The sequence below is a fragment of the Malus sylvestris genome, chromosome 15 (genome assembly GCF_916048215.2).
Source record: "Malus sylvestris chromosome 15, drMalSylv7.2, whole genome shotgun sequence".
NCBI classification, from domain to species: Eukaryota; Viridiplantae; Streptophyta; class Magnoliopsida; order Rosales; family Rosaceae; genus Malus; species Malus sylvestris.
In genome coordinates this window covers 41918440-41932728 of record NC_062274.1, presented here as the reverse complement: position 1 = coordinate 41932728, position 14289 = coordinate 41918440, and positions in this window count along the sequence as shown.

Here is a 14289-nt window from a genome sequence, read left to right as displayed (position 1 = left end):
CTTTGCACATGTCCAAACCACCGGAACCGATTTTCTCTCATATTTCCTTCAGTTTTGGCTACTCCTACTTTACCTCGGATATCCTCATTCCCAATCTTATCCTTTCTCGTGTGCCCATACATCCCACGAAGCATCCTCATCTCCGCTACACCCATTTTGTGTACGTGTTGATGCTTCACCGCCCAACATTCTGTGCCATACAACATCGCTGGCCTTATTGCCGTCCTATAAAATTTTCCCTTGAGCTTCAGTGGCCTACGACGGTCACACAACACGCCGGATGCACTCTTACACTTCATCCATCCAGCTTGTATTCTATGGTTGAGATCTCCATCTAATTCTCCGTTCTCTTGCAAGATAGATCCTAGATAGCGAAAACGATCACTTTTTGTGATCTTCGCTAGATTGCTCCGGTCATTAGTGTGGATAAGTATATAAATGGATAGAGATAGGAAAGCAAACACAAGATGTACGTGGTTCACCCAGATTGGCTACGTCGACGGAATAGAGGAGTTCTCATTAATTGTGAAGGGTTTACACAAGTACATAGGTTCAAGCTCTCCTTTAGTAAGTACAAGTGAATGATTTAGTACAAATGACATTAGGAAATATTGTGGGAAAATGATCTCGTAACCACGAAACTTCTAAGTACTGGAGTGTGGTATCGTCTTGACTTTCCTTATCTGTCTCATAGGTAGATGTGGCATATTCTCTGGAAGTACTCTTCCTCCATCCAGGGGTGGTATCTGTAACTGGTGGAGATGCACAAGGTAATGTATCAATGTCACTTGAAGCTTACTTGTAGTTTCAGGCTTGGTCAAGCGCGATACAAACCATGTAGTAGGAGTCCCCCAAGTCGCCGAGCTAGGGGATCTGCTGAAAGAGGTGACAAACAAGGTAAGCAATCAGAGCTCCGGCTGATTGTTCACATTCTCCCTATCTTGCAGGCAGCATGAAGGATAAAGAGAAGAAAAATGAGAAGAGATGATATGGGATACTTTTGCTTTTGAAGAAGTAACTTTCCACAGGCTTATTCTTGAACTGGGCTGGAGGGTTTTTTGGTTTCCTCCAGAGATAAGGCCGACTGAAGAATTTGAGGGTCAAAACAAGTCCATCAAATCTAGAGTACGTTCGACCCTGCTGATATGGGATACTTTTGCTTTTGACAGAGTAATGGATGTATCGGCACGTGTGCTGTTACGCTTGTCTCCACATGCTTCCTTGTATCCTTCTCACTTGCCCTATCTGTTCCTCAGGCAGATGCGGGATCTTCCCTAGAAGCATAAGATGTTGAAGATGAGTACTCGAGAGCAATGCCAGGTAAGTAATCAGGTAAGGGGTTCCAGGCAGTCAGTTCCTGGCTGGAAGCTTGATTCCAAGTGCTGACTGATTGCTCTCTTTCTCCTTGTCTTGCAGGTAAGAACAAGGCCAAAGGAAAAGACAGGGAAAAAGCATGATATGGGATACTCTTGCTTTTAACCCTGATGATATGAGATATTCTTGCTCTAGTATAGCTTGTTTACAGAGGTATTATCGGGGGGAAAGAAAGCTGAATATTTCGAAAGGCTTCGTTAGGAGTGCCCTCTCAGATAAGAGGAAGGGTTGAGCATTTTTGCAGGTCTGCCTGTCCGTTGGGGATGAAGGTCGACATATATAGGAGTCTCCCTAACATCAAGTAATAATGTTATTCCATTACCCTGCTTGGTCATAGCACGGTAGTGGGAGCTGCCAGCTTCACAAGTTTTAACTCTGTCAGAGCACTTTGAAAAAGTGGTCTGTGGTATCTGGAAAGCTGATGTTGCGTGTGAAGATTACAGACAAGCTTTATCCAAGGAGATCCAGCTCTTGAAGTTGGGAAAGTGATGCCTCTTCGGTTTTCGAACAAGCAATCCTGTCGGGGATCTGGCTCTCGAGATTCGGAGAACGATGCCTCTTCGATTTTTGAGAAAGCAGTCCTACTGGGGGTCTGGCTCTCGAGATTCGGAGAGCGGTGTCTTCGATTTTTGAGAAAGTAATTATGTTGGGAGTCTGGCTCTCGAGATTCGGAGGGCGGTGCCTCTTCGATTTTGGAGCAAGCAATCTTGTTGGGAGTGTTTTCTCGAATGTGAGTAAAGGTTGGGCATGTTTGCTAGTCTACCTTGCCACGAAGCACAGAGGTTGACACACAGGGACTTTCCAATTATCCAGCAGTGGTACTGTTCCTTTACCCTCTCTTCGATTTTTGAGAAAGTAATCATGTTAGGAGTCTGGCTCTCGAGATTCGGAGGGCGGTGCCTCTTCGATTTTGGAGCAAGCAATCTTGTTGGGAGTGTTTTTTCGAATGTGAGTAAAGGTTGGGCATGTTTGCTAGTCTACCTTGCCATGAAGCACAGAGGTTGACACACAGGGACTTTCCAATTATCCAGCCGTGGTACTGTTCCTTTACCCTCTCTTCGATTTTTGAGAAAGTAATCATGTTGGGAGTCTGGCTCTCGAGATTCGGAGGGCGGTGCCTCTTCGATTTTGGAGCAAGCAATCTTGTTGGGAGTGTTTTCTCGAATGTGAGTAAAGGTTGGGCATGTTTGCTAGTCTACCTTGCCACGAAGCACAGAGGTTGACACACCGGGACTTTCCAATTATCCAGCAGTGGTACTGTTCCTTTACCCTTGTGGGTAATAATATGGTAGCTAGACCTTCAAAGTTTATGTGTCTAAACTCTGTTAGTGTTGTTTCTTTGCTAATCTTTTACCCTTCTTGGTCAGAGCGATGTAGTGGGAGCTGCAAGCTTCACGTGTCTCAACTTTGTTAGAGAACTTTGGCAAAGTTATATGTGGTACCCATGAGCTACTGTTGCGTGTGGGAAGTGGGTGATTGAACAGTACGATTCATGTGCTTTCTACTTCGCCAGAAATCTTCGACAGAATGCCCATAATTTCCGCAAAGCTGAGTGTGCGTGTGACAGGTGCTGACAGGGCTGGAAAAGTAGGTGCCTCTTCGATTTCTGAGATCGGCCCTCGTGGTCTCTGAGCAGCCCAGCTTTTGAGAAAGCAAGCCTCTTCGATTTCTGAGATCGGCCTTCGTGGTCTTTGAGCAGCCCAGCTTTTGAGAAAGCACACGCCTCTTCGATTTCTGAGATCGACCCTCGTGGTCTCTGAGCAGCCCAGCTTTTGAGAAAGCAAACGCCTCTTCGATTTCTGAGCAGGCGCCTCTTCGATTTCTAAAGCTCCGTCAAGTGCAGATTTTTATAGGGGCTGACATTAAGTTCCAAAGCACACTTGAATATCCACCAGTAGAAGCTCCATTCTTGCACTTCTAAGATCTTTGTTTGTCCGACCTCTTCTCTCTTCAACACCTTTGAAAATGTCTGGCCCCTCCGACCGTCGTTTTGACTTGAACCTTGTTGAAGAGGCAGCCCCGCCTTCTCCAGACAACATATGGCGCCCGTCCTTCGTCTCCCCTACTGGTCCTCTTACCGTTGGGGATTCCGTGATGAAGAATGATATGACCGCTGCGGTAGTGGCCAGGAACCTTCTCACTCCCAAAGATAACAGACTACTTTCCAAACGGTCTGATGAGTTGGCTGTTAAGGATTCTCTGGCTCTTAGTGTTCAATGTGCAGGTTCTGTGTCTAATATGGCCCAACGCCTATTTGCTCGAACCCGCCAAGTTGAATCATTGGCGGCTGAAGTGATGAGTCTCAAACAGGAGATTAGAGGGCTCAAGCATGAGAATAAACAGTTGCACCGGCTCGCACATGACTATGCTACAAACATGAAGAGGAAGCTTGACCAGATGAAGGAATCTGATGGTCAGGTTTTACTTGATCATCAGAGATTTGTGAGTTTGTTCCAAAGGCATTTATTGCCTTCGTCTTCTGGGGCTGTACCGCGTAATGAAGCTCCAAATGATCAACCTCTGATGCCTCCTCCTTCTAGGTTCTGTCCAGTACTGAGGCTCCGAATGATCCCCCTCCGGTGCCTTCTCTTTCTGGGGCTCTACCGACTGCTGAGACTTCTCCTAAGCAACCTTTGTGAAGGCTCCCTCTTGTTTGTTTATTTTGACTCAAGTATATGTACATATTTGTAACTTATCGGGGATATCAATAAATAAGCTTTCCTTCATTTCAACGTATTGTGTTAAATACACCAAAGCCTTCTTCGCTAAGTTCTTTGAATTTTCTTTTGTTGAAGCTTGTATGTTGAAGCTTTGTGAGTGGAGCATGTAGGTTGAGGTAGTGTTCCCTTAATTTCCCGAGTGAGGAAAACTTCTCGGTTGGAGACTTGGAAAATCCAAGTCACTGAGTGGGATCGGCTATATGAATCTTAGAACGCCATTGTGTTCTGTCCTGTGTCATGTCCTCCGTTAGATCCAAGTACTCTAAGTCTTTTCTTAGGGTATCTTCCAAAGTTTTCCTAGGTCTTCCTCTACCCCTTCGGCCCTGAACCTCTGTCTCATAGTCGCATCTTCTAATCGGAGCGTCAGTAGGCCTTCTTTGCACATGTCCAAATCACCGTAACCGATTTTCTCTCATCTTTCCTTCAATTTCGGCTACTCCTACTTTACCCCGGATATCCTCATTCCTAATCTTATCCTTTCTCGTGTGCCCACACATCCAACGAAGCATCCTCATCTCCGCTACACCCATTTTGTGTACGTGTTGATGCTTCACCGCCCAACATTCTGTGCCATACAGCATCGCCGACCTTATTGCCGTCCTATAAAATTTTCCCTTGAGCTTCAGTGGCATACGGCGGTCACACAACACGCCGGATTCAAGTGACAAAATTAATTAATTCGACTAAATAGTTATTAATTTAACAAAAATAGTAGAAATTTATCTAAGTACTTAAATTAGAATTTTTAAATAAATAAACTTGTGTATCATATAATTTAAAAATTAAAGAATTTAGTGATAAAAACCTGAATTATGGAAGAATTCTGTCGTCGATCAATTCTTTATGTACTCAACTAGCTCAAATAAATTCCCTACAAAAATAAATTGTAAATAAAAATTAAACATAAGAGGAGAAAATAAAAATATTACAAGCAAGAAAAACTTACTTCTTTGAAGAAGGAACAAATGAAGTTGGAAGAACAAATAAGAAAGGTGCAAGAGAGAACACACGGGGAGGGTTTGTAAATTGGAAGAAGGAATAAGAAAAATGCAAGAGAGGAAGAAGAAAACACAGGGTAGAGGATATAAAGAGCATCAATCTGTCGCTTACAACTGACACCAGGTTTCAAAATATTTTTTAAAAAAACAAAATATATGTCCCTCAAAACCGACACAGGTTTTAAAATATTTTAAAAACAATAATTAGTGCCGGTTAGAAGCGACACCCATATTTTATGTCGCTTAAAAGCGACACTGTTTTATTTAAAGCGACACTAGTATTTAAAAATTATTAAAATGTATGTCGGTTTTAAGCGACATTAAATGTTTAAATCAGTTTAAAAGCGACATTAAATGTTTATGATGTTTATAAGCGACAGTAAATCCGACGTTATGTTCAATAAGTGTCGGAACTGTCTAGTCCGCCACTATATTATATTAATCCGACACCACCTACTGACACTATAAAGCCCTTTTGTAGTAGTGTAAAATAGAATATAGGAATGGTTGAGGTTTGAGGTTGATGGGCACAGGACAACTAATTGTCCAAGTGGGCTTTCCCCTTTGTTTTGTTTTTTTTTCTTTTAAATGGGCTTTAGTTAATATTAATGATCTTATAAAAACTCGATACTTAAAATACTAACATGCACAAACAGGTTGTATGGTGAATTAAATTAAAGCCTAGGTAATTAACAATTAAAACACATTACACCTACAAAAAAGAAAACATACTATTTAACAGTAATTATAAATAGTAATTTAAATGAGGGTCTTCAGACTTTAATTAACTCTTCTCTTTGCACAACATCCTCATTGGGCTGACCAGCAAGGATTTTGTAGCACTTTGTGATGTCAAATATCAAAAGGGTATGGCGGATCACTTTCATCTTATTTTTCTACCCATTTTTGGTTCACACAGACTTAGACATTGCCCTTTTGCACGAAACCTTCCTCTTGGTTCCCATATGCTGGCCCTCGGGTGTGTATATCACCTCCTCATTGTCATCATCCAAACTCGTGACATCTTCATACTCCTCCGTTGGTCGTTCTCCAACCAAACCAACCAATCTTGTGCATAAATCTAAGGGATTGACCCAATCACATTCCCTGTAAACTCATTCCAACCCTCTTTCTTCACATCTCTTGTTACCTCATCTGTAACATCTCACATCGCCCAAGGGAGTGGATCCTCTAAGCCTTATATGTACATACCCACCTTTTTCTAGCACGAGGCTTTTTGGGAGCTCACTGGCTTCGGGTTCCGTCGGAACTTCGAACTTAAGCGAGTTCGTGCGAGAGCAATCCCATGATGGGTGACCCTCTGGGAAGTTCTCATGTAAGTTCCCAGAAACAAAATCGTGAGGGCGTGGTTGGGACCCAAAGCGGACAATATCATGTTATGGCGAAGTCAAGGCAGGGATGTGGTAGGGGCTCGGATTGGGATGTGACAATTTGGTATCAGAGCCAATCATTGGCCGGATGTGTATTGACGAGGACGTCAAGCCCTTGAGGGGGTGGATTGTAGCATCCCACATCACCCATGGGAGTGGATCTTCTAAGCCTTATATGTACATGCCCACCTCTTCCTAGCAAAGGCCTTTTAGGAGCTCACTGGCTTCTGGTTTTATGGGAACTTCAAAGTTAAGCGAGTTCGCCTGAGAGCAATCCCATGATGGGTGACCTATTAGGAAGTTCTCGTGTAAGTTCCCAGAAACAAACCGTGAGGGTGTGGTCGGGGCCCAAAGCGGACAATATCGTGCTACGGCGAAGTCGAACCCAGGATGTGGTGGGGGCCCAGGCTGGGATGTGACATCCTTCCCTCTCGATCCTTCACATTCCCTCCCTCCCATTACTTTTTCCTTCATCCTTTAATTCCTCATCCTGAATCCCCTCCTTACCCACTAGTTTTTCCTCCCCTCCCTCTAAACCATTTTTTTTTCATCACCCTTTCACCATCCACTTCTTCTTCTTCTTCACAATAGTTTATATATTACTACCAATTTGACCAATTTGGTCTTCTTCTTTTTCCTCCTCTTTATCTCCTTATTCTTCTTTTGCTTCTTTATGTTTTGCCTCTTCATCTTCTTTTCCCTTTTCTTCATCTTCTCATTCCCCTTCAACTTCTTCTCCCACATCATTTTTCCTTCTTCTTCTTCTTCCTTGGTATTCTCCTCCACATGTTTTTTCTTCACTACGCTCCTTAATTCCTCCACCACCTTCAACAACTCTTCCACTTTCTTCACCAAAATCATGTCTGATATCTCCTTCTCATGGGCTAACCGTGCAAATGACACCTTCTACTCTTTCAACTACATTATCAATTGGGTAAATTACACAAAACTACCTTAACTATGGGTCGAACTACAATCTCATACCTCATGTTTTAAACATTGCAATGTCATACCTCAACTTATGAATTCGTTGCAATGTCAAACCTTCGTTAAATTTTCTGTTAATTTAGTTGTTAAATGATGATGTGGCATGAAAGGGGCCCACCCCTTCACCAACTAGAATAAAAAAATTAATTAATTACTATTTTTTTAATTTTCAATTAACAAAAATTAATTTAAAAAATTTCAAAAAAAATTCAAAAAAACCTCTCCTTCTTCCCCAGAAATCATCCACTTCGTCCTCCCCACACTCCCTCCTCCGTTCCCTTTCTTCCTCATCGTCCTCTCACTTTCTCGCTCATTCAACCTTCTATAAATCCTAAACCTCACTCACTTTAGCACAGTAGTACTAATTTTTCTACATGTTTTCACCCTCGATTCTTGATTTTACCTCCGACCAAACACACATCTCTAATTTTATTTCCTCCTTCTCGAAATCCATGACACCCTTCCAATCCACCTCGTCTGCCCACTCAACTGTCAAATTTTCAGAGCAAATCACCATTGTGACAAAACCCGTGATCTACGAACTCGATAAACCAACCAGAGTTCTGTCAAAGCTCGTCCAGATCATACTCATGGGTGCTAACGCCATCAACTCCTCCAAGGATGACGAAGACAATGGCTTATGCATAGTAAAACGACATTCAAAAAGATCAGCCTTGAGCTCTCCTTACTTCCTCTTCCTCTTCTTCATCTTCATCGTTGTTTTCTTTGGGTCAGTCAAAGCGAGCCAGGAAAGACCTGAAACCCGTGTTTTGATCGGCATGTAAGTCATGCCCGGAAGAAGATTAAATTTGGTTGTGCTTAAAGAGGAGGAGGAAGAAGAGGAAGACGAAGGGGCGAAATCTAGGGAGAAAGTTGGGGAAAGAAAAAGCAAGAGATGATTTTTTTTTAATTCATTTTTAATTCCTAAATAATAATTATTAATTAATTAATATTTTATTCCAGTTGATAAAGGGGTGGGTCCCTCTCATGCCGCGTCATCATTTAACTGCAAAATTGACATAAAATTTAACAGAGATATGGCATTGCAACAAATTCATAAATTGAGGTATGACATTGCAATGTTTAAAATATGAGGTATGAGATTGTGGTTCGACTCATAGTCGAGGTAGTTTTGTGTAATTTACCCTTATCAATTCCCCGACATCATTTGTGTCAAGAGTCAGGTTCTCAGGAATCACAACATCCACATCATCCCCTCATGTCCAGTACACTCGTTCCTCTCTGCTTCAGTCAAAACAATTTCTCTAATCCCCATAATATGCCATTTAAAGCCACGCAACATAAAATTTAGAAGTTTTGCAGTACAGTTATACCTCTCAGCTCTCGGTTATATATAATTGCAACTACTTGTGGATCGATTGCTTCTTCGTTGTCTTCCAATGTAAAATTCTAGGCGAGCTGTTGGATCTTCCATCTTGCATTAACGTATGGGCGTCTCAAGTTGGGGAATTTTTTTGTATACCCACACCTGCACATATTTGTCAATAAAGAATATTCAATCACATTAATAAAGCTAATATTACCATTGAAAGCAACACATATTACCTGAAATGCATAGGAAAATCTTTTGTTGCCCTATCCAGACCGTTGCACCCTCTTTATTCCCCTAACTTCTTCTTCTTCTCTACCTCTACCTATCTTTGAAGCAGCAAACGAGAGGCTATCATGAAGCTGTTCAAAGGAGATGGAACCTCATGCAAAGCTGTTGAACTTATCCATATCCTCCACGAGGTTGAGGTAGTCTAGATTCACAGAAATATTATTCTTTACCCCTATCAATACAGCCTCAGCAAAGTATACCAAGCCTAACTTGAAGGCATCGTCCCTGTCATTACACTCCTTAAACACCATTTCAAGCTCCCCGTAAGTCACATATATTTTTTTTTCCTGATTTTCTTGGGGATGGCCTTGGCTTTACCTTTCCTCTTCTTTTTTTTCTTCCCCTTGCTACTTTCACCTACCAACCCTAATGTTTCGGGAAAATACTCCTACAACAGCCTAATCATTTGTGGCTAAACCTCTAAGTCATGAGGTTTGTTACATCGTAACCCAGTAATAAGGTAGAAGTCCTTCTTTGGGAACCAGTCAATTCACAACCTATTAAATAGGTCATCCCTTCTAGGTTTTTAACCCCTTGATTTGCCACTCTACATAGTGACAACTCATTGACCAATTGGCCACTAAAGGCTAATTCATCCACACCTGAAGGTGGCCAAAGTAGGTTGCCCCAAAGGCACCAACATGTGCCTCATTAAACTTCTCCCTAATCAATCCTAACACATGGGGTGCTTGGGATAGGTTGTTAACCCTTCCCTTATACGCTTCTTATTCTCTAGTTGCTAGTTGAACACCTTAGGTTGCAATATCCTGTCCACTGATAGACACAAAATTATTACATTTATTACCCTTATATTTATATTTATTAGTGCTTGATTCTGATTATTTGGAGTAAATCGTAATTTATAAGGATTATGAGGCTTATTGATAAAAGTGGAATTTAACATGGTCTTAATACATCCTATACGTTTTAGCCTTCACTTTGGCTTCATCCATTTAATTAAATGTTGTTTTATTCTTAGGTTGAAGACCAATAGGCTGGGTGATTCTTTTTACTTATGTGGCCCAAAAACCAAATTCCAGTCAGTGGCTTTTAAGTGAGGCGGTGGAGATGTTTTAAAAAATAGGAATCTCAACTTGATTTGTATTCCTATTTTATAGAAAACTTGGAACATAGAGGCACAAATAAAAAAGAAGGAGAGCATCGGAATAAAAGGGGACTCCGACTTCTTCTTCTGGCGTGGAACAAGGCAATGGAGAGCACCAGTAATTTGGTTCTTTCCAGTTTTAGTTTATGCATATTTTCTATAGAACTACTATGAATTCTTCGTTCATGGGGTTCTAAATTCTTAGCTAAGGCTAAGAGTAAGCCCTAATTATGATTACTCTAGTTATTTGATTGTTTAATTCGTGGATTTCAGATTGATGATTAGTTTTCATTCACTAGTGGAATTATAATTTTGATATTTGGTTCTTTGTGCTTGACCATAGCCTAGGATTTTGATATTGAAATTATTTGCATATGAATTTATTTCTGACCATGAATTGGATTCTATCGATGCTTTGTGAATGAGAATCATGAACTTATATTTTGATCCGACCGTAGACGAATATTGGTTTGTGTGGCTTCCTAGAAAATTAGCTATTTGTTTGACGTGACCAAGTTGATAAGTGGTTAATTTGTTTCTCACTTTGCTTAATTGGATTTCTATATGTTTGTGTATACCAGACCATGGATGTAGAGACTGTAGGAATAGTTGAGTTTAAGCCTGACCACGGTAAAATTCACATCTATTTGGAAAATTATTGGCATGTGTACCTGACCACGGACATATGTATGGAAGTTGTTTTCATTAATTTGATAATTCATGAGTTGACAATTGGATATTAGGGTATGACAATTAGTGGTGGAATCAAAGCCTTAGTGTTTTCTTCCATTTGTTCTCAATCAGATTTTTGTTTAGTTAATTTTAATTATTCTTTGATACAAACCCAATCTTTATTTCAATTCGTTAAGTAATAGTTATAGGATTAAATTGTTAAATCAACTCCGGTGGATTCGATCTCGTATTTACATATTTCCACTACAACTGATTTGTGCACTTGCGAGTAAATTTGGTTTGAATTAATCTATTTATTAGGTTAGTTTAAATTCACATCATACACATAACAAAACACACACACCAACAATCAACACATAACTTTACAACAACCTGCCACCTAGGGATGGCAATGGTTTGGTTTGGGGACGGAAATACTATATTCATCTCCATAACCAAGAAAATTAACCATATTCATAGCCATAGATTAATCATCAGGGATTATCCATAACCATACCCACCAGGTAACGAATTTCGGATCAGTTAACAGCTATATTCATCTTCGTCAAAAAAAAAAAAAATTATATTCATCAAATTGACGCACAATAATTTAGTACATACTAATTTCGTCATTAAATAGCCACGTTCAATAAAAAAAACACATAACAATGAATGAATTTTGTAGAGTATAAGAATAAGAATATTGAATTGATGATGTTGGTTGTTGATATCTCCCATAAGTATGATGTTTGGTGCATAATGAATATAGCGTAGGGTTCGGTAATAGTATTATATACTAAATATATTATGCGGTTGTTGGAGCGGAAAAATTTGGGTACTCCAATTCTCCACAAACAAATAATCTTGAAACCATGTTGAGAAGCTCATGACATAATCTTTACTTACCATCATTGAAAGCGGGGGGACCTGCAAGAAAATATTCGGGACCTGCAAGAAAACATTTTAACGCTCAAGTCAGTATTTGTTCAAGGTGCTTAGAAAATATAGAACGAGGTCATACCTCTCCCTTTTTCCCTCCTTTGCTGATGGGATTGTTGCCCTTTTATAGGCATTCAAGTCTTGGGCACCAAGTTCCACTTTCCTTATATTTCTCCATGTTCCACATTTCATGGATCTTTCCTTTACTCTAGCCCACTCCTCATGTTTAGCATGCTAGTGACTTGTTTAGTGGAGGAGTAATTTTTGGCTCCCACAGTGGTGAATAATGAATATGGTAATAATAGTATGGGTTCACTTAAATATATATATATATATATATATATATATATATATATATATATATATATATTATTCGGTGTGAATTCGAGGACGGATACGGATTAGAGACCCATACAACCATATCCAAAACCATAACCAAATACAGTTCACGGTTTTTCCCCATATCCATAATATACCCGAATTTTCACACCCAAATCTGCTCCAATCAAACGGTTATCCATAGTTATAGGGTTTAACAATTTGAATTGTCATCCCTACTGCCACAAAAGCTTCATAACTTTACATCTACTGTGAAGAAAGCATCATTACTTAAGCAATTTCAATTCCCACCATAAATTATCAATAATTCAGATACAAAAATCAATCCCTACCACCATAAAATTTAAAATTAACAATAATTCAAATACAAAAATCAATCCCTACCACCATGAAATTAACAATAATTCAGATACAAAAATCAATCCCTACTCAAAACTACAACTTTACCAAAACAATAGATAATGCCCCAACCTGTCAACATAGCTTCACAAGTTCACAACGCATAAAAAAAATTCACATATATCAACAAATTCCACCTAATTACATCAACGAACATGCATAATTAACCTTACACCTAACTTATTTTATGTTGCCTAACAAAAATAACAAAATTAAATTCTTGGGTTCCATTTTCAAAACTCACTAAATTTAAAATTCACTAAGGGAATGAAATATGACGACAGTTATCGCAGAAGCAGTCTGAACCCAGCTTGAACGAAGCGAAATGCACATCATTTCTTTAGAACCATTGCACAACCTCCAACCAAAATCCCCTAATTTCTTCACTCCGGTCTGGAATTTATGTGAGGCCGGACAACACAAGCACATACCAACTATAACTAGTTTGGAACGGGAGAGATGTTTTCACGGCAATGAGGTTTGAGCAAATGTGGGAGGAGTGTTTTTGGTGGAGGACAAGACTTACTTAAGACGGTAAGTGTTGATGTCGGGGGGAGGACAATTTAAATCCTAAGATATTTTGAATTCATGTCAGGTATCATTTTAATTAAGTGAAATGACCCGGTTTCATCCTAAGCTCATTATGATGAAATCGTTTTCAACTGTTCAATTTTCGTTCAATAGACAACATTCCATCCACACGCGCGCAAAGTGTTGTCCACACGTTGAAAATTGCGATTTAGTTATTAATTAGAAACATAATCCATGCGTTAAAAATTTGCGATTTAGTTATTAACTAGGCAATGCTGCCCGTGCGTTGTAGCGGGATTAAAAACTGTGTTGATGACTATGCTTGAAAAATGCAGAGATAGTCGAAGAAAACAATAACATAAATTTAGATATACAAAACACTGTAATCATTCACTGTGGTTCATTGTTTTCACCTCATTTTCAACTGGGATCAACATTTGTACTCAAAAGATTAGAAAATGCTAGCCTATGTACATGCATAAAATATTGGTCAAACCTAGATTACATATTTTTGCCAGCATTTAGACAGAGCATTGGAAAATGCTGGCCTATGTACAACAACAACAACAACAACAAAGCCTTTTCCCACTAAGTGGGGTCGGCTATATGAATCCTAGAACGCCATTGCGCTCGGTTTTGTGTCATGTCCTCCATTAGATCCAAGTACTCTAAGTCTTTTCCTAGGGTCTCTTCCAAAGTTTTCCTAGGTCTTCCTCTACCCCTTCGGCCCTGAACCTTTATCCCGTAGTCACATCTTTGAACCGGAGCGTCAGTAGGCCTTCTTTGCACATGTCCAAACCCATTTTGTGTACGTGTTGATGCTTCACTGCCCAACATTCTGTGCCATACAGCATCGCCGGCCTTATTGCCGTCCTATAAAATTTTTCCTTGAGCTTTAGTGGCCTACGACAGTCACACAACACGCCGGATGCACTCTTCCACTTCATCCATCCAGCTTGTATTCTATGGTTGAGATCTCCATCTAATTCTCCGTTCTTTTGCAAGATAGATCCTAGGTAGCGAAAACCGCCGCTCTTTGGTATTTCCTGATCTCCGATCCTCACCCCTAATTCATTTTGACCTCCATTTGCACTGAACTTGCACTCTATATATTCTGTCTTTGATCGGCTTAAGCGAAGACCTTTAGATTCCAACACTTCTCTCCAAAGGTTAAGCTTTGCATTTACCCCTCCTGAGTTTCATCTATCAACAC